The sequence below is a fragment of the Nyctereutes procyonoides genome, unplaced genomic scaffold (assembly GCF_905146905.1).
Source record: "Nyctereutes procyonoides isolate TBG_1078 unplaced genomic scaffold, NYPRO_anot_genome, whole genome shotgun sequence".
In the NCBI taxonomy this organism is placed as follows: domain Eukaryota; kingdom Metazoa; phylum Chordata; class Mammalia; order Carnivora; family Canidae; genus Nyctereutes; species Nyctereutes procyonoides.
The window spans coordinates 10,811,973-10,836,790 of record NW_026575151.1 but is presented as its reverse complement, the minus strand read 5'-3'; the positions used below and the strand labels follow the sequence as shown (position 1 = coordinate 10,836,790).

The 24,818-nt window shown below is 35.1% G+C and overlaps 1 long non-coding RNA gene across 1 annotated transcript in view; it reads right to left on the bottom strand.

The window, feature by feature from the left end:
- Window positions 1-95: 95 nt before the first annotated feature.
- LOC129501814 (uncharacterized) overlaps window positions 96-24,818 on the bottom strand; it is a 101,291-nt gene continuing 76,568 nt past the window's right edge. The window contains exon 5 of the long non-coding RNA XR_008662820.1: window positions 96-8,646. This is a non-coding gene — a long non-coding RNA (uncharacterized LOC129501814). The remainder of the gene's footprint in view (window positions 8,647-24,818) is intronic.

The following is a 24,818-nucleotide window of genomic DNA, read 5'->3' as shown; positions in this document are numbered from 1 at the left end:
GTGAATTTTAACACTTGGAAAGTCTTACAACAACACTTTCCAAAATAAGAAAATAAAATTTTCTCTCTCTGATCCTATATTTTAAATCCTATTAAATTGTCTTCTTTAGAATTTAGATTCTGCATGCTGGTAATATAGCGGCAATATCTAGCTTAATAACTTTCCCTTGAAAGCCATACTTTCTGGGGAAAAGTAATATTCTCAATTTTTGTAAGATAGAGAATGGCAGAGTCATGAGCTATATCACAAATTTGACTATTTTCTTTTTCTTTCTTTTTTTTAATTTTTATTTATTTATGATAGTCACACACAGAGAGAGAGAGAGGCAGAGACATAGGCAGAGGGAGAAGCAGGCTCCATGCACCGGGAGCCCGACGTGGGATTTGATCCCGGATCTCCAGGATTACGTCCTGGGCCAAAGGCAGGCACCAAACTGCTGCGCCACCCAGGGATCCCAAATTTGACTATTTTCTAAAGAAAAAGTATGGCAAATGTTCATTCTAAGAATTTTAAATGTCACTTGTGATAGCGTGAACATAGAAAATGACTAAGACATTAAAACGTGAGTGGGAAATCGTTTTTCCTTTTAGGAATTAATTTATAATATTTGTGGGGTTTTATAATGACAACACTATATAATTTAATGGTGCTTTACAATATACATATAGTGTATAGTGTTTTCACTATACTTCATATACTTAACCTCTTTTGATCTTGAATTCCTTTACTTAACAGCAAGTAATAGGTTTGGATAGTGTTTGTTGAATGAACATCCCATGATGTGGATGGGATGGAGAAGTATCAGGCTAGGAAGTTGAGTGTCTTTCATCAAGTGTCCGTTTGCAAACTGGTATTGGTCTTTATGTATTTACTGGCAGGTGACAAAATGGAAAACATAAGGATAAGTTTGAGATGCAGTTGCCCACTGTCCTTTCTTTGGAATGATTTCCTTTACCCAAAGACTATCTTCAGACCTTTTCTTTTTTCTTTCCTTTTCTTTTCTTTTCTTTTCTTTTCTTTTCTTTTCTTTTCTTTTTTGTTCTCTTCTTTCTTTTTCAGATGTTCAAATGCTGCTTCTTTCATGAAATAATAGCATTGATAAATTTGTTGGTGGGTTTTAGTAACACCCACTTTGTAAAGAGTATTTTGGCAGCTTCCAAATTGTTTTTGAAATAGAAGTGGATGGAGGAGTCCAAATGACTGTGAGCAACCATTGTACCTTAGTAAGCTTTTTTCCACAGGAAAATTAAAATTTGAGGGCTATTTACCTAAAATAATTTTAACATTAACTATAAAATAGTAATAGCAGTTATCTTCTGAGTGCCTACTACCAGCTTATGCTTTATATGCATCCTCTCATTTCATCCTCATAACAGTTCACTGAAGGAGGGTTGGTACTCCTACTTACAGATAATAAAATTGAAACCTCTGTGAGCTCCCCTAAACTAAGACTCAAACCTAGATCTGTCTGATTTTGAAGTCTGTTCTCTTAACCATTAGGGTATTTTATCTCCTTTTTATATATTCTAAGATAAATTGGACTGTTTAGCTGAACAGTTTAAAATTGTGAAAACATTGGATAATTATGTCTTAATATCTCTGGTTATGGCAGAGCTGATGTGAAGAAAGTAGAAATAAAAGGGTTAGAAGGAGTGGTATGAGAAAAGAGTGGTGTAGGTTAGGGAGACAAAAAGATATTTACTTGTTTTCCCTAGTTACTATCTTTTGAAGGCTTACCGATTAGTCATTATTTGAAGATCCTAATTCAGAGTAGAAGCTGTATTTTATATTTGTGGATCTTATTCTGATGAGTAGATTAAGTGTACTCTTATGATGGGAAGTTTTAAAAACACTAATAATTATAAAAAAAATCTCATAATCCTACTACTCAGAGATAACGAGCATTAATATTTTGGTGCTTTATATTGTCTTTTTCACTTGACAGAGAGAGAGAGAACATACACATGATGCTATAAAGTAAGCATTTTTCCATATTATTTGAAATCTCATGTAGAAAGCATCATTTTAATGGTTAAGCAATATTCCATCCTGTCCTGTAATTTATGGAATCATTTCTTAATTGTTGGACATTTAAATCACTTTCAGATCCCCCTTCTCTGTTATTTACAATGCTTTGGAGAAAATCTTTGAGTGTAGTTTATTTTCCTCTCTAGTCCTAGCAGTGACATCCCTGGGTTAAAAGGTATGATATGGCAAGAAGTCTTAATTGTGTCTTAGGTGCTTTTGTGATCAGAACAAACCAGAACAAGGAAGTATGGTTGGAAAATTTGCTCTAGGCAAGAACATTCAAGGGTTTTATTAACATTAAGGGATAAATTATTCCCTACTCTTTCATTAAGCATTTTTCCTTTTGGCTAACTAGAACTAATGTTGAGTGTTTATAATGATATGTTTCTAGAAAATAGAATTGTACTAGATTACCCTTAATGTAAATGTCTTTCTCTTTTGCATTATTATTATCATATTTTCATAGAGAACAGAGAATTAAATCTTACATTTAAAGAGATTAAAAACTTAAAAATTTTATATTAAATACCAGTGATATTCAGACTTTAGCCTGTATTCAAATCACCTGGTGGGCTCACAATCACGAATCTCTGGGCTCTGCTTAGCAGTCTTGTGTGAACCTTTAAAATGTACATTTCTAACAAATTCCCAGGTGATGATGTTGCTGTTTCATGGATAACACTTTGAGAACCCCTGTTATTTTCTACTGGCTTTTTAAATTCTGGCTAGATAAAAAACATCTCTGGCTATGGTACCACCAACAGTTTATTTGAAAACTCCAGGGGAGGGATCCCTGGGTGCCTCAGCGGTTTGGCGCCTGCCTTCTGCCCAGGGCGTGATCCTGGAGTCTCGAGGATCGAGTCCCACATCAGGCTCTCTGCTTGGAACCTGCTTCTCCCTCTGCCTGTGTCTCTGCCTCTGTGTGTGTGTATGTGTGTGTCTCACGAATAAATAAATAAAATCTTAAAAAAATAAAAACTCCAGGTGCACCTGTCTGGCTCAGTCGGTAGAGCATGTGACTCTTAATTTCTGGGTTGTGAGTTCAACCCCTGTGTTGGGTGGGCATGGAGCCTACTAAAAAAAAAAAAAAAAAAAAGTCACAGGTAATACTGATGCACCGGGATCAAGAATCACTGGTATATGCAATTAGCTAGGTTATTTAAAAAAAAGTAAAATTTGCAATAAAAGTTGCAATTTTAGGGCAGCCCGGGTGGCTCAGCGGTTTAGCACCTGCCTTCAGCCCAGGGCGTGATCCTGGAGACCCAGGATCAAGTCCCACATCAGACTCCCTGCATGGAGCCTGCTTCTCCCTCTGCCTATGTCTCTGTCTCCCTCTCTCTGTCTCTCCTGAGTAAATAAATAATCTTAAAAAAAATAAGTTGCAATTTTAAGAACAGGTAATAAAAAGCTAATGCACCAAATTTAAGAGCCAGGACTGGGATGCCTGGGTGGCTCAGCGGTTAAGCAACTGCCTTTGGCTCAGGGCATGATCCTGGAGATCTGGGATTGAGTCCCACATTGGGCTTCCTGCATGGAGCCTGCTTCTTCCTCTGCCAATGTCTCTGCCTCTCTCTGTGTGTCTCTCATGAATAAATAATTAAAATCTTAAAAAAAAAAGCCAGGACTAATTTATAGGTTTTTGATTTATCTCTATGTGTAAGTAATTTAAATTCTGCGTTCTCAGTGTATGAGAAAACAATTCAAAATCTAGGATCTTTCTTCTGTAAAATAAGGACATTGTAAAATGATACCACTATGCTTTTCTGACAAAGTATTTTTTGCAGGTGGCATTTCACGTTGTTAGAAGTTATTTAATAGAACGTTAATTAATATTACTAATATAAACATACATGTAAACATGAATTTAATGGTATTAGGATTATCACATGAAGGACCGGATGCTTTGCCTGGAGGGGGGAGGCAGGCACTTATTCAATAGTGATTGTTTTTCTGTAGCAAGCAGTTAATAACAGTGTACAGTAGGTGGCGATCATAAGCTTTCATGCAACTTTTAAATAGCCTTGTGTTTATTGGTAAATACTTGGTTTTTTCCTTTGGCTATACAGATAAAAAAGCAAAATTATTATATAGACCACTTGGAGCTTTATTTTATAATGAGTTTTTTATTTGTTCATTTTAATTCTGTTTTGGATATACCGTGGAGTTTGCTTTAGTTGTCACTGTAAATAGTGCATTTAGAATTATTTTCTTTGTTTTAAATTTTATTATAGAATTTTTCAGACAGTAAATTTTAAAAAATAAGGAAAACCTGTTTACTTACCACCCACCTTCAGTAATTATCAGCATTATGCAATTGTGCTAATTACATCTATCCCTTTCATCTATCCACCAGCCCCCAGTTTGTCCTTATGCCTACTAGAGTAATTAAAAGCAAATTCTGAAAAATCCCATGTATCATATATCTTAACCAATAGTGTCTTGAGAATAATGAAGCTATAATTACAAGAAGGTTTTAGGTCTCAGAACCCAATTTTTGTGTGTGCTACTCTGGCCATTGAGGGCATTCAGTTTTTATTAATTTTTTTCATGTAATACTGGGCAGATATCTATTTTTTCGTGTAATAATGGGCAAATATCTATTCTATTGCTCTGAGAACTTAGTAACATAATTAGCTATAGAAGGTGTATAGAAGGGCAGGCCGGGTGGCTCAGCGGTTTAGCGCTGCCTTCAGCCTGGGGTGTGATCCTGGAGACCCAGGATCGAGTCCCGCGTTGGGCTCCCTGCATGGAGCCTGCTTCTCCTTCTGCCTGTGTCTCTGCCTCTCTTTCTCTCTCTCTCTCTCTCTCTGTATCTCTCATGAATAAATAAATAAATAATCTTTAAAAAAAGGTGTATATAAATATCAGTACTTCAAAAAATAAGGAAGAAGTTGGTATCCTCACTTAAATTTTTATTTTTGAATCAAAATCTAAAATTAGAAATTTAACTATTATAAGGAATAGGTTGAAATAATATTTTCATCTGAACGTATCCAAAGAACAAAAAGTTTTACTATATAATTTTATTTAAAAAAATAGAGGAACATTAAATAAACGAAGCAAAGGAGAAAGAACACAGTAAAAAATGTAAAGAAAACAATGACCCATAATTTCTTAAATAACCAGTTAACATTTTGTCGTACTTCCTTTTTTTCCTTTTCTCTATGTGGAGGTCTCCTTTTTCCCTGAAATAGAGTGGCTTATGGTCATGTTGGGTACAGAGTAGAAGAGAGACTTCTTGGCTCCCAAATTGCCAGCACTTTAATCACTTCCTTTTGAAAAAAGGCAACCAGAAACAATCACTATTTACTAAATGAAAGGTTTAATACTTTCTGTATCTTATCACATGTTACATAAATTTTATATTTTTGTTTCCTAAGTTGGTAATTGGTTTAATGAAAATTAATTTATACATTTTTTAAAATATAAAAAAAAAAAAACTGTTTCCCAAAGGGCAATAAGTATCTACCATTAGCAGCACAAGAAATCAATTTCAATAGTAAGTGAACCACATTTTAAATGAATATTTAAGTGTATCTTTAATGTATCATAGAAAAATATAACATCTAAAGACCATGATTTCATGGATATCATGACATGGGATGATATTACAATAGGTGATTATTTATAACGTCCATTTGAAAACATTAAATTATATAAATATTTTAATCATATAAACTGTTTTCCACAGTGGCTGTCTTATTTTATATTCCCTGCAGCAAGGTATGAAGCTTCCAGTTTCTTCACATTCTCATCAACATTTAGAATTGTCTTTTTTCTTATAACCATTTCTAGTCAGTGTGAAGTAGTTATACATATTTTAATTGAGAAAGTGAGTTTTTTGCTAAGAAAGTATTTAGGTATAAATGATAATAGTTTTTAAATACATGCCATTGCAAGACGGAGCTTGGATACTCTGAAGCTCCAGAAATAGAGCTATAACTAATATAGATTTTATAAAGAAGTAAGTTCTGGCACAAAGTTAAGCAAAACTTAAATGCAGTGTACTCTCTTAAAATTAGTTGTAACCTCTTTATTGAGTGTATTTACATCCAGCTGTATCAGTTAGCATTCTATGATTACTGTCAATGGAAACTGGCTGACTTAAACAGAGACGGGATTAATCATAAGGATTTGGGCTGATTCACAGAACTTAAGGAAAGGCCAAGGAACTGGTATTGGGAAAGGATAGGAAGCATCTCATGGAATCTAAGTAGCAGGAACCAATGGACAGTTTCCTCAGCTACTTAATCAGCTCAGTCTTCTGACCTTGTGTCATTCCACTCAAGATTTAAGTTCTCAAGGCAGAGAGTCTGCTTGGCCTAGTTTAGCTTACACACCCACTCCTTGGTCAGGAAAAGACAGAATTGATCATTTCACTGAAAATGCATTCAGTAGGGTAAAAGAAAGTCCTCAGGAGAACATTGAGGTGCTTTTACCAAAAGAAGTGGCTATTGCATGTTGGGCATGAAAACCAATAGATGTGTGCTACATTAGGTTACTACAACTTGGATGGATATTTAGGAAGAATTAGGAGCACTGATGGGAGGGTTAATAAATCTTTAAGGCCCGTTCATTCTTTGAATTTTTATTAAATATCTCCTGATTTCTGTGAAATCAGTAACTATTTCTATGAGCTCAAAATATTTCTTACTCAAAGTATTTTTAGACACATAGTAGATATTCTTTGCAGAAAAAAGTGTCCATTTATTTTTTGGAGGGGAGAAATGTCCATTTCATTTTCATTTTGTTAATTATAAACACATGAACAGATTCCCATGGTAAAAAGATTCAATCAGATCAAAACTTTCTGTGAATCGCCCACCCAACCTCTCTGGTGGCTCCATGTGAATCTTCTATTCTTACACAAATTCTGTTCCCACATGTATACAGTCAATTGCCTGTGGCATATGGATTAAAATCGACCGCATTATACTATGTTTAATGTTTTACAATTATTTTTTTACTCAATATCCAGAGCATTATTCTATGACTACTATATTTTTTAAAGTTTGTATGTTGCTCCATAATATGAATGTACTCTAATATATATATTACCAGTTCCTATTGATAGACATTTAGGTTTTTTCCAATATAACATTTTGATGAACATAATTATTATGTGTGTCTTTGTAAGTATGAGCAAGTACTTCTCTAAGGTAGTTTGCTAAAATAATATAGTGATTAAGAGCACAAACCCTGGAGTCAAACTAAGGATTTAAGTTCCAACTCTGCTATATATGGTACATTGTTGTTATTGTCCAGTAATTTTAAGGCAAGTTTCATTGCCTTAAACTCAACAAATTCCATGCAGGATAATTGAAAAGAAAACTATTCTAAGGCATACCATATTCAAATTGTTGAGAACCAGTGATAAAGTGAAGCTCTGAGAAGCAGCCAAAGGAAAAAAAGAAACATTAAATATAGGGATATCAAGATAAGAATTACTACTGATTTCTTGTCAGAAAAAACCAAGCCAAAACAAGGAATGGGATGATAACTTTAATATGGTTTTTTAAAAAGTTGATCTAAGAGTGGCTCAGTCAGTTGGGCATCTGACCTTGGCTCAGGTCATGATCCCAGATTCCTGGGACAGGGCCCCCTGTTGGACTCCCTGCTCAGCAGGGAGTCTGCTTCTCCCTCTCTCTGCCCCTGCCCCCCCTGCTTGTGCTCTGTCTCTTGCTTTCTCTCTCTCAAATAAATAAAATCTTTTTTAAAAAAAAAGATAATCTAAGATTCTATGTCATATGAAAATAACCTTTAAAAAGAGCAATATAAAGACATTTTGAGGCAGACAAAAGCAAAGGGTTTATTTCCAGCAAACCTGAATTACAAGAAAATTTACAAGTTCTTCTAGAGGAAGAAAAATTATACCAGATACAAACCTACAAACCTAGTTCCATACAAATGAATGAAAAATGCCAGAAATGGTAAATACGTGGGAAAATATGAGATTTTTTTTTCATTTTTATCATTTAAAAAATTACCTTTTAAAAGCAAATGTAACAGTGTATGGTGGGGTTTATGACTGTTTGAAGTAAAATATGAAAATAATAGCATAAAGGTTGGCAAGTTATATATGCATATCATTTCAGCTGGGTACAATTTTCTGTGTTCATCTGGTGTTTTTTAGTGGATGAAATCACACAAAGTCAAAATTTAACTTACAGTAATTTTTTTGTACTGTGTTATAACAAATATACATTGTCAAAAGTAAGCATTATAGTAGAACTGACCTTACAGTTCACTGAGTATGACAAAAGTTTATACACATGTGACCACGATGAAAATCAAAATGCAGAATATTTCCATCACCTCAAAGAGTTTAGTTAGTGCATTTATACTAATTCCTGCCTTCGCCTCAAGCAACAGATTTGCAGACTGCTCTAGACTTTCATATAAATGGACCATAGGATTGACGCATGTATTTTATGTTTGGCTTCTTTTGCTCAGGAATAATGTTTTGAGGGATCCCTGGGTGGCTCAGTGGTTTGGTGCCTGCCTTTGGCCCGGGGCGCGATCCTGGAATCCTGGGATCGAGTCCCACGTCAGGCTCCCGGCATGGAGCCTGCTTCTCCCTCCTCCTGTGTCTTTGCCTCTTTCTCTCTCTCTGTGTGTCTATCATAAATAAAAGTAAATAAATCTTTAAAAAGAAAAAAAGGAATAATGTTTTGAAATTTATCCAAGTTGCTATATAATATATATCAAATATAGTGTTCGTTCTTTTTTTTTTTATTGCTGTAATATATTCCCTCATATAGATACAGCAACTGTATTTATCCATTCAACAGATGGGTATTTGTGTTGTTTCCAGTTTGGGGCTATTATGAATAAAACTGAATATTCATGTACAAACTTTTTGTTTTTATTTTGGTAGACATTTGCTTTCATTTCCCTTGGATAAATAATGGAACTGCTAGGTCTTATGGTAACTGACATTTTTCTCAAGAAACAACCAAATAGGTCTACAAAGTGGTCATACCGTTTTATACTCCCACCAGCAACGTCTGAAAGTTGAAATTACTTAATATTCTCAGTTGGGGTTTTCATTTGTTTAATTTTAGCTATTTTAGTGGGTGTGTAGTGGTATCATTGTGATTTCAATTTGCATTCCTCTGGTGACTAATGAGCTTTTCATGTGCTAATTAGATGTTCTCATATCTTATTTTGTAATTAGAACAAGGTGTCTGTTCAGATGTTTTGCTCTTTAAAAATTGGGTTGTCTTACTGAGTTATGAATATTTAATATAATTTGCTTTCAAGTCCATTGTAATGTATATGTTGCAAATATTTTCTTCCAGTTGTGCTCTAACTTCATTTCTTAGTTATGTCTTTCAAAAAGTGGAATTTTACAACTTTCATAACTATTTAACGTTTCTCATATGGTTAATACTTTCCTTCCCCAAAATTGCAAAACTTTTTCCTATATTTTGCTGTATCATTTTTTTCTATAAGGTTTATAATTTTTATCTTATTTTTTATTATTATTTTGGGGGGGGTTTACAATTTTTAACCTTCATTTTTAGGTTTCTGGTTTATTTCAAAAAGATTTTTTCCATGGTATAATGATTGAAATGCATTTTTCCATGTAGATATTTAATTTTTCTAGCACCATTTGTTGAAAAGACCATCTCATCTGTTCTCCCATATTTGACTTGGTCAAAATTAATTAATCGTATATGTATAGGTATGTATTTGAGCTATTTTGTTCGACAGAACTATTTATCTGTCTGTATATTAATACCACACTGTCTTGATATCTATATTTTATGGTAAACCTTAAAACCAAATAATGTAAGCATTCCAGCTTTGTTTTTTAAAAAAATTTGTTCTGGGACATCTGGCTGGCTCAGCGGTCGAGCGTTTGCCTTCCGTTCAGGGTGTGATCCTGGGGTCCTGCTTATCCCTCTGCCTGAGTCTCTGCCTCTATCTCTGTGTCTCTCAGGAATGAGTAAATAAGGTCTTTAAAAAAATTTTTTTTTGTTCTGGCTGTTTTAGGCCTTTTTAATTTTTTTTACGATTATTTATTTATTTATTCATGAGAGACACAGAGAGGGAGAGAGGCAGAGACACACAGGCAGAGGGAGGAGCAGGCTCCATGCAGGGAGCCCGTCGTGGGGCTCCCGGGACCCCAGGGTCACGCCCTGGGCTGATGGTGGCGCTAAACCTTAGCTGAGCCACGCAGACTGTCCGGGCCGTTTGTTTTCCTATATAAATTTTAGAATTGGCTCATCAATTTCTACAAAATGGGCTATTGTATTTTGATTGAGATTTTATTGAATATGCATTTGAACTTAGATAGAACTGGTATGTTAACAATATTGTCTTCTAATACGTGTTTAGTATCTGTGTTTATTTAAATATTCTGTAATGCCTCTTAGCCAGAGAAAGGTTGAGGAAGTTCTTTCCTATTTCTAGTTTGCTGAGAATTTTTTTTGTTATTGTTGTTGTTCATGATAGGTGTTAAATTTCATCAAGTGCTTTTTCCACACTTATTTAGAGAACCATATGGATTTTCTTTTTTAGTTAACATGGTGAATTACATTGCTTGTTTTCAAATGTTAGACCAACCTTCTGCTCCTGAGGTAAATCCCATTTGGTCATGTGGTCATGCTGCATTATCTTTTTTATATGTTGCAATTTGGAATTGATTAGAAACTTTTCCAGCAAGGTTCAGGAGAAATAATGGTCTTTAATTTTTTTTAATTTTATTTTTTTTTATATTTTAGTAATAGCTTTATCATCAGGGTAATGATTCAAAATGAGTTGGGAAATATTCCTTCTATTTTCTGAAACTTTCAGTAAGATAACTATTATGTCTTCCTCAGATTTGGATAAATGTTACCAGTAAACCCATCTGCAACTACGATATTTTTTGTAGAAACATTTTAAGTGACTAATTTCATTTATTCAAATGATGCAGGGTTGTTCAGGGTTTTTTAAAAAATATTTTTTGTGTCAGTTTTGGTTTTGTCTATTTCTTCTAAAATGTCAAATTTGTTGCAATAAATGTGCTTAAAGTATTTCTTTATTATCCTTTTAATATTGATATGGTGATGCCCCTCTCTTCTATACTGGTAGTTTGTGTCTTCTCTTTTTTTCTTGATTCTTCTAAGCTAGAAGTTTATTATTTTATTGATCTTTTTTAAAAAGCAGCTTTAGGGGATCCCTGGGTGGCGCAGCGGTTTGGCGCCTGCCTTTGGCCCAGGGCGCGATCCTGGAGGCCCGGGATCGAATCCCACGTCGGGCTCCCGGTGCATGGAGCCTGCTTCTCCCTCTGCCTGTGTCTCTGCCTCTCTCTCTCTCTCTCTCTGTGACTATCATAAAAAAAAAAAATTAAAAAGCAGCTTTAAAAAATTAAAAAAATAAAAATAAATAAATAAGCAGCTTTAGATTAATTGATTTTTCTCTGTTGTTTATGCAGTTCATATTTAATTGAAAATTTTATAGCAGCTTTATTAAGGTATAAGTGACATACCATACAATGCATCCATTTGGAGTGTACAGTTTTGGGTTTTCTTTAGCATATTCAGAGTTGTGCAACCATTACCATCATCAATTTGAAAAATTTATAAACCCCAAAGGCAGGGATCCCTGGGTGGCACAGCGGTTTGGCGCCTGCCTTTGGCCCTGGGCGCAATCCTAGAGACCCGGGATCGAATCCCATGTCGGGCTCCCGTGCATGGAGCCTGCTTCTCCCTCTGCCTGTGTCTCTGCCTCTCTCTCTCTCTCTGTATGACTATCGTAAAAAAAAAAAAAAAAAAAAAAAAAAAAAAAAAAACCAAAGGCAATTTCCTATCTATTCATTCTTCATTTTCCTAACATGCTTTCCCCAGCCCTAGGTAACCTCTAAACATTCTGTCTTTTAAAAATTTGCCTATTCTGGACATTTCAAATAAATGGAATCATATAATATGTGGTCTTTTGTGACTAGCTTTTTCACTTAGCATAATGTTTTTAAGATTTATCTATTCTATAGCATGCATCAGTACTTCATTTATTTTTATTTCATTTAGTTTTATTTTTAAAACATACTTTTCCATTGTATGACTACATCATAGTTTGTCCAGTCAACAGTTAATGGACATTTGGATTGTTTCCATTATTTGGCTATTATGAACAATAGACTACAAACATTTGTATACAGGTTTTTGTACGGACTTTAAAAAAATTCAATTTAATTAACATATAGTGTATTATTAGTTTCAGAGGTAGAATTTAGTGATTCATCAGTCTTATGTAACACCCAGTGCTCATCACATCATGTGTCCTCCTTAATGCCCATCACCCAGTTAGCCCATCTCCTCACCCACTTACCCTCCAGCAACCCTCAGTTTGCTTCCTATAGTTAAGAGTCTCTTATGTATGGACATATGTTTTAATTTCTCCTGAATGTTTACCTAGCAGTAGAATTGCTGGACCAAATGGTTACTCGGTGTTTTGTCTTTGGAGGATATGCTAGGCTCTTTCCCAAAATGACTGCATCATGTTATAATCATTTTGGCACATGTAAGGATTCCAATTTCTCCACATCCTCACCAACAGTTGTTATTATCTGGGTTTTTTTTTTTTTTTTAAATTATAGCCATCTTAGTGGGTGTGAATTTGTATCTCCTTGTAGTTTTGATTTGCACTTCCTGGATAGTTAAAGATGTGCTTATTGGACATTTGTTTCTTCTTTGAAGATGTGTATATTCAAAATTTTTGCTCATTTTTTAACTAGGTTATATGTTTGTTTTTTATTGATTTTTGGGAAGTCATTATGTATTCTAGATACAAGTTTCTTATCAGATAAATGTTTTGTAAGGTTTGTCTCCCATTCTCTGAGTTGGCTTTTCACTTTCTTGATGGTGTCCTTTTTTTTTTTTTTTTTTTTTTAACGATTTTATTTATTTATTCATGAGAGACACACACAGAGAGAGGCAGAGGCATAGGCAGAGGGAGAAACAAGCTCTATGCAGGGAGCCCAACATGGGACTCGATCTCGGGTCTCCAGGATCACACCCTGGGCTGAAGCTGGAGCTAACCACAGAGCCACTCAGGCTGCCCCAATGGTGTCCTTTGAAGCACAAAAGTTTTTACTTTTGATGATATCTGATTTGTCTGTTTTTGTTGTTATTTTTGTGTTTTTTGGTATTTTTTTTAAGATTTAATTTATTTATTCATGAGAGACAGAGAGAGGCAGAGACACAGGCAGAGGGAGAAGCAGGCTCCCTGTAGGGAGCCCAACATGGGACTCGATCTGGGGTCTCCAGGATCACACCCTGGGCTGAAGGCAGGGCTAAACCACTGAGCCAACCGGGCTGCCCTATTTTTGGTATCTAAGAACCCTCCTTTTTTATCAAGTTCATAAAAATTAACACCTGTGTGTTCCTCTAAATATATTAATAGTTGTAATCTTACATTTAGGTCTTTGATTCATTTTTAGTTAAATATTTATATGGTGTTAGGTAGGGGGTTCAACTTTATTCCTTTGTGTATGGATATTTGGTTGTTTGACCACCATTTATTGCAAGGACTGCTCTTTTCATCTGCCAGTGGTCTTGGTACCCTTGTTACAAATTAAGTGACTATGAATGTAAGGGTTTATTTCTGGACTTATTTTGGTTCTTTTAAGTTTCCATACAAATTGTAGGATCAATTTGTCAATTTTTGCAAAAAGCCAGCTAGAGTTTGTGTGTATATGTGTGTGTGTGTGTGTGTGTGTGTGTGTGACATGTGGGACATTTTTTAACTTTTATTTTATTTTATTTTTAAACATTTTTTTTGAGAGAGGGAGAGAGAGAGAGCACATGAGCTGGGGGAGGGAGGAACAGAGGGAAAGGGAGACTATTGCTTTCCTAATTCCATTTTCCCCCGGGGCCCTTTGTTTTTTACTGTGGTAATTTGCACAGCACTGTGATTTTTAGGAATAATTATGCTGGGTTATAGAAGAAATGACTGCTTAAGATGGGTACATTTTATTTCATGTAAGTTATTCCTCAAAATCCATTTAAACAGAAATTAATAATTCTGGGGCTAAGTTATTTAAGGTGGTAAAATAATTTCTGTTTTTTTAATAAATTTATTTTTTATTGGTGTTCAATTTGTCAACATACAGAATAACACCCAGTGCTCATCCTGTCAAGTGCCCACCTCAGTGCCTGACACCCAGTCACCCCCACCTCCTGCCCACCTCCCCTTCCACCACCCCTAGTTTGTTTCCCAGAGTTAGGAGTCTTTCATGTTCTGTCTCCCTTTCTGATATTTCCCATTTATTAGTAAAATACTTTCTTACAGTAACTTTTATTTAACAGAAAGCTTCTGAAAACTTACTCTTTACAAGATTTTTAAATATCTATCGTACCTTTTCTAATGAGTAGTTAAATCCATTTTTTTCTACCTCCACTAGTCTTATATAAATCCATTTTTTTCCCACAAACATTTAATTATTCTTTTCTCTTAAATTGTTTGGTAAAATGGTTCTGCCCTTAGTATTATTTTTTTAAGTTTTCAAAAAATTACTGATAATTGCCAATATCTGACCCTAAAATTTTAACTGTTGACTATGTCACACATATTTACCAATAGTTGCTCTTTAATCCTAACTACAATGTTCCCTTTCTTTATCTTCATTTAAAAATAAGGGGTTGATTTCAACTCTTACTCTTCTCCCAATATTGCCTACAAGGTAGAAAGCAATTTTGCATAGATTAAAAGCCTAAATTAACCGTTAAAAGCAGATGGACTTGTCAAATCATCTCAATGGATTCATTGATAATTCAAAGGAAAAATAAATCAGAGCCTTTGTTACATGTCTGTAGTTTGGAAGAAATCCTCTTTCAATGAGAAAGCTAATCATTTAACAAATATATGTTCCCATGGGAAAATAATGTTTGAGTATAACAACGATAACTCTCAATATTTTAAAAGGATAAAATTAAAAACAATGGGATCCTTTGAGTTCCTACAAAAAGTAATTAAGACATGGTGTAAGTTTGTTTTTAGGATAGTATATAATTTTGAAGGAGTGTTTGAGACTTATAGCTGAGTTTTAATATTAAGGTCAGCAAATATCAATGAGCATCAAATTGTGAAAACTAAATTGACAAGGGTGAGTGAATAATGCTGTCATTTTTTTTCCCAAATTTTTATTTTAATAGGTCTGTCTTGGATGATTATAGATGATACTAAGTTTCTTCTGATTTGGTGATAGCTAGAAATAGCGATATGTATAAAAATGAATGAACATTCTCTTAAAATACACATCTTGTCAAAATGAACTGTTTTTGTTAATAAATTTTAGCTTAAACTTTTAGTCTAGATGTAAATTAGGAAACCCTCACTCATTCTCCCATCAGATGCTGTTCATTCTTTATAGCTCTTGTTAAAATTTATTTGTATGTACATTTATTTAATGCCTATGTCTCATGTCTGACTGTCATGTATATATATTTTTACCACTATATATCCTGCACCTAGCACCATGCCTGGCATATAGTATGCAATCTTGAAAAATTGCTGAATGACCAGATAAATACAGTGCCTACACCTCAAAAGTCAGCCTTAATTCCATTCTGACTTAAGAAATAACTTGAGCAAGTTACCCTCTTTCTGCCTTTTTTGCTTTCCATGGTATAGTAAATAATAATGATATCTTACATATAATACATTGCATCTCTGTAATAGTAAAAGCATTTTTATAGCATTCACTGAGTATTCACTATTTGCCAGGTACACTTCTAGGTATTAAGGATATAGTATTGAACCGAAAAAAAGACAAAAATCTGTGCATTTAAGGAGCTTACATTTCTAGTAAGATCTGTTGTTTTGTTTTGGTCCTCACAACAACCATATGTATTATGACTTAATAATTTTGATAAATAATTTTGATATGTGCAGTGGGTAGGACTGGTATTATTATTAATTTACTAATGCAGAAATAGAAACTTGATAAAGTTTTTACTCCAGGTCAATCAACTAGTGAGTCCAAGCACTAGGTAATGTCCAGTGTTTTTCTTCCTCCCTTAACTCCTTATCTATTGTGTAGGAACTTTTTTACCAAAAATAAGATCCAATTTATTCAACATCTCCTGCAAAATATACTACATAAATACAAAGTGATGGCATGATTCAAGTTTTTTATAATTTTGAGGTATAATTGACATACATTATATTAGTTCCAGATGTACAATACAATGACCACAGCAAGTAAAATGATCACCACAGCAAGTCTAGTTAACATCCAATCATGATTCAGTTTTTAAAGTGGTTTAAAAAACTACAGCATTTCAAGATACCTTAAATCCAAAGAAAATTAAAAATTTAAGCTTGAATTCCTCTGTTTAGGAATTCTGTTATTTGTGTACTTCCTGACTCTTATACCTAGACTATTGACAAGTTGGAGCTTCTTATTGTTAAATGTTCTAATACTGTATATTAATTAGCATGGGACTCAAGGCAGTGCCCATAAGTGGATGGCATAGTAGTTGCTAAGCAAGGGAAATGATTATGCCATCTGCTGCTCTTATAAGATGTGTTATTACCCAACTCATTTTCTGAACCCACACACCAAAGGCACCACAAGTAATATAAATTATAGTAGCTTGTACATTTTTTGGCTAAATAAGCAGTTTATAAGAAAAAAATCCCTAACTTTTTGCTTCTTGACAATTTCAGTGGCTGCCTTGAGAATTTTTTTTTGTCCTTTAAACTTTGTTTTCATGAGATAATCTTTTACTAGATCATCAGATATCCCATATTCAAACTTAAACAAGAATTTTTCTTTTGGGGGATCCCTGGGTGGCTCAGCGGTTTAGCGCCTGCCTTGGGCCCAGGGCATGATCCTGGAGTCCTGGGATCGAGTCCCACATGAGGCTTCCTGCATGGAGCCTGCTTCTCCCTCTGCCTGTGTCTCTGCCTCTCTCTCTCTCTCTCTCTCTCTCTCTCTCTCTCTCTGTGTGTGTGTGTGTGTGTCTCTCATGAATAAATAAAATCTTTTAAAAAAAAGAATTTTTCTGTTTTAAGTTTACAGATTCTCTAGCATTGAGAGTAAACTATAGGGAATCTGGTATTTTATTTCAAGCACTTCGAATTCTAGACAGCATTAAAATGCCGCCAAATTTGCTGGGGCTTGCATAGAGGAACCTAGATATGAAAAGTATATCTATCTATTTGACAGAAATTCCAAAGTATTTTTTTTAAATCTGCCCTAAAGGTTATGCTTTAGATATACTTTATTTGACCTTTTATCCTACTAAAGGGTTAGATTACCATAGAAAAATACTTCTCAAAGTGTATTTCTTAAAGATATTAACAAGTATTGGGAAGAAGTTTTCTGTAATCACATATGATGAAAATGCTAATGAGATTTCTTTACCCGACTTCTCAGAATCTTTAATATATTAATATGTTAGTGCATTTATATAATCCCTATATAATTTTCATATTTTGCCACAGAATTTTTTCTTTTCTTTTTTAAAAAAAGATTTTTATTTATTTGAGAGAGGAGAGAGCTCATGAGTGCAGCGGGGGTGGGGGTGGGGAGAGGAGCAGAGGGAGAGGGAGCAGCAGACTCCCTGCTGAGCATGGAGCCCAATATGGGGCTCACTCCCAGGACCCCGAGATCATGACCTGAGCTGAAGGCAGATGCTTAACTGATTGAGCCTCCCAGGCACCCCCAGAATTTTTTTTTCTTAGGAATGTCTTGTGAGACTAATGTTACTCACAACACAATTTATCTCAGAGTATATGTTAGTATTTGCATATAGCCTATGAAGTCTGTATTTGCTACTGGTTACTCCTCAATCCTCTTCCCTCTCTGGGCACTGTCAGTTGTACCCATGGCCTTAAATGTCACTTGTAGTCTGATGTTGCCCAAATATGCAAATCTACCAGCATTGTCTCCTGAGCTCCACATCCATGTGTCCATCTGCCTACCTAGCTTTTCCAACCTGGGTATTGAGGCCTTCAGAATCAGTTATCCAAAAGTGAACTCAATATCGTCCTCTTAAATCTGCTCCTCCAGCTCCTCTCCTATCTTATTAAAGATCACTAATATCCACTCAGTTGCCCAAGCCATATGCCTGGATCCATCCTTAAGTATTGCCATTCATTTCTCTTTTCTCATCCAGCCATCAATGTGACCTAATTATCCCAATTCTATGTATCTCTTAAATAAGTCCACTTCAAATTGCTTCTAACTTAAGCCTTCATCATCGTATATTATACAGATTGCTGAAATAGCCCTTTAATTCTGCACTGTTCAATGTGACACAATACAATGCCAGCCACAAACCCAAATCATGTATGTAATTTTAAAATTTCTGGTAGCTGCATTAAAAATGCAAGATAAAGTAGGTGAAATTAGTTTTCATAATATATTTTTAGTCCAATGTATCAAAAATACTATCACTTCAACATATAATCAGTATTATATATATATAAATTATTGATATTTTACACTATTATTTTTATACTAAGTTTTTGAAATCCAGGGTGTATGTTTTACTTTCAGCCATCTCAATTTGTGCTGACCATATTTGAATAGCTCAATAGCCACACATGGCTGACGGTTGTAACATTGGACAGTAGAGCTCTTAAGTTGTTTTCCTCTCTGTAGATTCTCCCTTCTTACCCCATTCTCCCCAAGGAAGACAGTGTGGTGTATCTGATTGTATCACTCCATTGTTGAGGATCCTTGGTTGATTGCACGTTGCCTTGCCCTTCAATACCCACAATAATAAGCTGTAACTTGCCTTTCTAGCCTTATCCCATTTAACCCTACTCTAAGTTCCATGCATACTGATTTATTTGAGGTTGTTTCCCAAAGATACCATGCTTTCTGTCCTCTAGCTTTTGTATGTGTTAGAGTAATTCTTCCCTACCACTTTGCCAGATAAATTCCTGCTCAGGTCTCACATTTAGGTGTTTAATCCATTTTGAATTTATTTTTGTATGGTGTAAGAAAGTGGTTTAGTTTCATGTTGCTGTCCAGTTTATCCACATCATTTGTTGAAGAGACTGTCCTTTCCCATTGGATATTCTTTTTTTGTTTTGTTGAAGATTAACTGACCCTATAGTTGTGGGTTCACTTCTGGGTTTTCTGTTCTGTTCTGTTGACCTGTGTGTCTATTTTTGTGCTGCTAGTACCATACTGTTTTGATTAATACACAGGTTTCTAATATAACTTGAAGTCTGGAATTGTGATGCCTTCAGCTTTGCTTTTGTTTTTCAAGGTTGTTTTGGCTATTCAGAGTCTTTTGTGCCTCCATACACATTTTAGGATTGTTTGTAGTAGCTCTGTGAAAAATGCTATTGGTATTTTGATAGGGATTGCATTAAATTAGATTGCTTTGGGTGGTATAAACATTTTAACAATATTTTTTCTTCCAATTCATGAGTATGGAATGTTTTTCCACTTTTTTGGTGTCATTTTCAATTTCTTTCATCAGTGTTTTATAGTTTTCAGAGTACAGGTCTTTTATCTCTTTGATTAGGTTTATTCCTAGGTATCTTACTGTTTTTGGTGCAATTGTAAATGGGATTGATTCCTTAATTACTCTTTCTGCTGCTTCATTATTGGTGTATAGAAAAGCAACAGATTTCTGTACATTGGTTTTGTATACTGTGATTTTACTGAATTTGTTTATCAGTTTTTGGTGGTCTTTCAGGTTTTCTAGATACAGTATCATGTCAGATGCAAGTAGTGAAAGTTTGACTTCTTCCTTGCCGGTTTGGATACCTTTTATTTCTTTTTGTTGTCTGATTGCTGTGGCTAGGACTTCCAGTACTATGTTAAATAAAGTGGTGAGGTGAGGTAAGAGTGGACATCCCTGTCTTGTTCTTGACCATAGAGGAAAAGCTTTCAGTTTTTCCCCATTGAGGGTGATATTAGCTGTGGATTTTTCATATATGGCCTTTATTGTGTTGAGGTATGTTCCCTCTGAACCTACTTTGTTAAGGGTTTTTATCATGAATGGATGTTATACTTTGTCAAGTTCTTTCTGTGCATCTATTGAAAGGATCATACGGTTCTTTTATTAATGTGATGTATCACAATGATTGATTTGAGAACATTGAACTACACTTGCATCCCAGGAAAAAAAATCCCACCTGATCATGGTTAATGATTTTTTTTTAAAGTATTGTTGGATTTGGTTTGCTAGTATTTAATTGAGGTATTTTACATCCATGTTCATCAGGGATATTGACCTATTGTTCTCTTTTATAGTATGGTCTTTATCTGGTTTTAGCATCAGGATAATGTTGGCCTCATAGAATGTAATTGGAACTTTTCCTTCCTTTTCTGTTTTTTGGAACTGTTTGAGAAGAATAGGTATTAACTCTTCTTTAAATGTTTGGTACAATTCCCTTGTGAAGCCCTCTAGCCCTGGACTTTGGTTTGTTGGGTGATTTTTGATTTCTGATTCAGTTTCTTGGCTGGTTATGGGTCTGTTCAAGGTTTCTAGTTCTTCCTGTTTCAGTTTTGGTAGTTTGTATGTTTCTAAGAATTTATCCATTTCTTCCAGGTTGTCCAATTTGTTGACATACAGTTTTTCATAATATTCTCTTATAGTTGTTTGTATTTCTGTGTTGTTATTTCTCCTCTCTCATTTATGATTTTATTTATTTTTGGCCCTTTCTCCTTTTTTTTGGATAAGTTTGGCTAGAGGTTTATTTATTAATTTTTTTCAAAGAATCAGCTCCTTGCTTCATTGATCTGTTCGGTTGTTGTTTTTAGTTTCTATATCATTTATTTCTGCTCTGACCTTTATTATTTCCTTCCTTCTGCTGGCTTTAGATTTTGTTTATTGTTCTTTTTCTAGTTCTTTAGGTATAAAGTTAGATTGTTTATTTGAGATTTTTCTTGTTTCTTGAGGTAGGCCTATATTGCTATATACTTTCCTCTTAGGACAGCTTTTGCTGCATCCCAAAGGTTATGGACTATTGTGTTTTCATTTTCATTTGTTTCCATGTAAGTTTTTATTTCTTCTTTGATTTCTTGGTTGATGCTTAGTAGCATGTTGTTTAACTTCCATGTATTTATGGTCTTTCCAAATTTTTTTCTTGTGGTTGACTTCTAGTTTCATAGTATTGTAGTCAGAAAAAGTGCATGGTATCATTTAAATCTTTTTGTATTTGTTGAGGCCTGTTTTGTGGCCTAATATGTGATACCTTATGGAGAATGTTCCATGTGCACCTGAAAAATCTGTGTATTCTGCTGTTTTAGGATGGAATGTTCTGAATATATCTGTTAAGCCCATCTGTTCAGTGTGTCATTGAAAGCCATTATTTCCTTGCTTATTTTCTATTTAGATGATCTATCCATTGATGTGAGGTGTTGAAGTCCCATACTATTTTTGTGTTATTACCAATTGGTTCCTTTATGTTTCTTATGAATTATTTTATATATTTGGGTGCTTCCATGTGTTGATTGCCTAAATATTTACAATTGTTATATCTTCTTGTTGGATTGTCCACTTTTTGATTATATAATGCCTTTCTTTAGTCTTTGTCTTAAAGTCAATTTGTCTGATATAAATATTGCTACTCTGATTTTCTTTTAATATTCATTTGCATAATAAATGTCGCCCCCCCCCCCACACACACACACACTTTCAATCTGCAGTTGTCTTTCGGTCTAAAATGAGTCTCCTGTAGGCAGCATATAGATGGATCTTGGGTTTTTCTTTGTATCTATTCTGACACCCTTATCTTTTGATTGGAACATCTTAGTCCCTTTACATTCAAAGTAATTATTGATAGATATGCATTTGTTGCCATTTTATTACTTGTTTTCTTATTGTATCTGGAGGTTTTCTCTGATCCTTTCTGGTCTTTATCATGTTTAGTCTCTCCTTTGGACTTAAAGAGTTCCCTTTGATATTTCTTGCAGGCTTATTGATGAGCTCAAGCTTGTTTAGTTTTTGTTTGTTTGGGAAACTCTTCATCTCTCCTGTTCTGAATAGATAGAGGATAGAGGATTCTTGGCTGCAGATTTTTCCCATTTGGTACTGTGAATATATCATGCCACTCTCTTCTGGCTTGCCAAGTTTCTGTTGATAAATTTCCAGCAAGGCTTATGGATTTTCCCTTGTATGTTAAAACTTCTTTTGTCTTTCTGCTTTTAAGATTTTTTATCATTTTATTTTGCAATATTTTAATTACAATATGTCTTGGTGTTGGTCTGCTTTTGTTGATTTTGATGGGATTTTTTCTGTGCCTCCTCATCTGGATATTAGTTTCCTTTCCCAGATTAAGGAAGTTTTCTCCTATTATTTCTTGAAATGAAGTTTCTGTCCCCTTTTCAATCTCATTTTTAAAAATCTTTTTAAAAAAGATTTTTAAATTTATTTATTCGTGAGAGACAGAGAGAGAGAGAGAGGCTGAGACACAGGCAGAGGGAGAAGCAGGCCCCATGCAGTGAGCCTGACATCCCGGGTCTCCAGGATCAGGCCCTGGGCCAAAGGCAGCACTAAACTGCTAAGCCACCTGGACTGCCCTTGCTCACTTATTCGTCTGGGATTCCTATTATACAAATGTTATTTTGCTTAATGGAGTCACTTAATTCCCCAAGTCTATTATTATGTTCTATAATTCTTCTTTCTTTCTTTTGTTCAGCTTCATTATTTTCCATTGCTTTGTCTTCTAGGTCACTGATTCATTCCTCTGCTTCTTCCCACCTGCTGTTCATTACATCAAGTCTGTTTCCAATCTCATTTATTGCATTCTTCATTTCTGATTGTCTCTTTTTTAACCTTTTTATCTTTGTGGTGAGAGTCTCTCTGATGTCTTCTATTCTTTTCTCAAGCCCAGTGAATATCCTTATGATTGTTGCTTTAATTTTTCTATCAGATATGTTACTTATATCTGTTTTGCTTAAATTTCTGCCCATGGCCTTATCTTGTTCTTTCATTTGGGATAAATTCCTCTCTCTTGTTATTTTTTTCTAATCTCTGCCTTCTTCTCTCTATTAGAACAGCCAGTTACGTCTTCTGGTCCTGAAAGTAATGGCCTTATGAAGAAGAGGTCATGTAGTGCCCAGGATCTGGTGCTTCAGGGAATGTTTCTGGAGTGTGCTGCATATACTCTGCTATTGTGTTGTGGCCACTCTATCCTTTAGGTCAGTCATCTACAGAGGCTCTCCTTGTGGGACTATTTTATCCCTTGCCTAAATGTGGCAAGTTTTAACTAGGTGTGCTTTGGTCTGCTTGTGAAATGAGACTTGACACCAACTCTACCAGAACTGAAGCCCTGCAGAACTCTCTGGTCTGGAGACATGGTGTGGGCAGGTTTTTGTGCTGGTTTCTGGCAGAGGGGCCTGCCATGCTGGGACTGAGACAATATTGGCTTAGAAGGGCAACTGTGGCAGAGCACAGGGGGATGGGGTTTGGTGTAAACAAGTTAGGCAGCCAGTGTCCATGCTCAGCTGCTTTCATCAGGTGGGTGTGTTTATGCTGAAGGGTGGAGGAGGAAAATGGCATATTATATTTATTGTTCTCAGAGAAGCATCTCCTAGAATACTGCCTCTCAGGGATGCACTCTGAGAAGAGTGAATAATCTCCCCCATTGTGCCCCCAAGCGATTTTCAGGTTACGGTTTCCATGCTGTCTGTCCTTGGGTAGTTTGCCTGCCTCCTCTCCAGGAGAAGCACAATGCCCTCAAGACTCTATCCTAGCCAAGCAAGCTGACCTTTAAAAGTCCAAGCTTTAAGCCTGGAGCTTTAAGGTTGCAAGAATCATGAAATTCAGCACTTCTCATTTTCTAAGCCAGTGGCTTTGGGGAAACATTTCCCTTGTGAGTTCCCTTTTGTGTTCCTCTTTCACCTTTCTCTGTGCTACAGCTCCCTGCCCTCTGTAGTATCCATGATCTCTTTCTCCCCTAAACCATATCTATGCATTTCCTACCTTCTTTGATGTGGCCTCTTCTATCCCTTTCTTCTGTCAGTCTTTAGGTTAATTTCTGGGGTATTTGGGATAATCGAGAGTTACTGTGTTTGTGGGATAAGATGAGCCTAGGGTCCTCCTACTCCACCACTATCTTCCTCCCCTCCAGAAGTACACTCATTCTTCAAATATTCTTTCCTTCTATATGTCAAGCGATGGGCTATGTATTTCCTGGCATGGTGGGAAATAGCATGCCTTATAAATCAATAATAATACATATTCCTTTTACATTATATGGTAGTGTGATAGCCATAAATTTGCATATATCAAAGTACTCTGAGTTAAAATTCCGTGATTACAAGAAATAGACCCATTTCTGATTAACATAACAAGTAAGGGGGGTTTATTGGAAAGATACTAGAGGTAGCCTACAAAATAGAAGGAAGAACTGAACCACCAAACTTTTAGGAAGCTTTGGAAAGGACAAGAAACAAGGTAGCTTCTGATTTCTAGCCTCAGGAGCTCACAGATGTGGTTATCAATCATGTTTACATCAGATTACTCATGTAGGTTCTTAATGTATTTGCTCAAAAGTCAAATTCTTGGGAGAAAAAAACTGGGCCACAATTTAAAAAAAAAGGAGTAGATTAGGAAAGTATTCTAGGAAGACAAAAATAATATCTGCTACAGTTATGAAAATATCTCTCAGGGACTAAGTGTCATGGAGAGGCCACCTAAAGGGCTTAGTCAATTTTTTTAATGATTATTATTTTAATTATTTATCATATATTTATCATATTTATTATTTATCATATAGAAGATCCAATAATCCAAGTAAGATTTCAAACTCCTATTTGTATAATAGGATTGGGGATTTAAATTTAATCTTTATACAGTGGGAATGCATGAAGAGTCTGGAGCAAG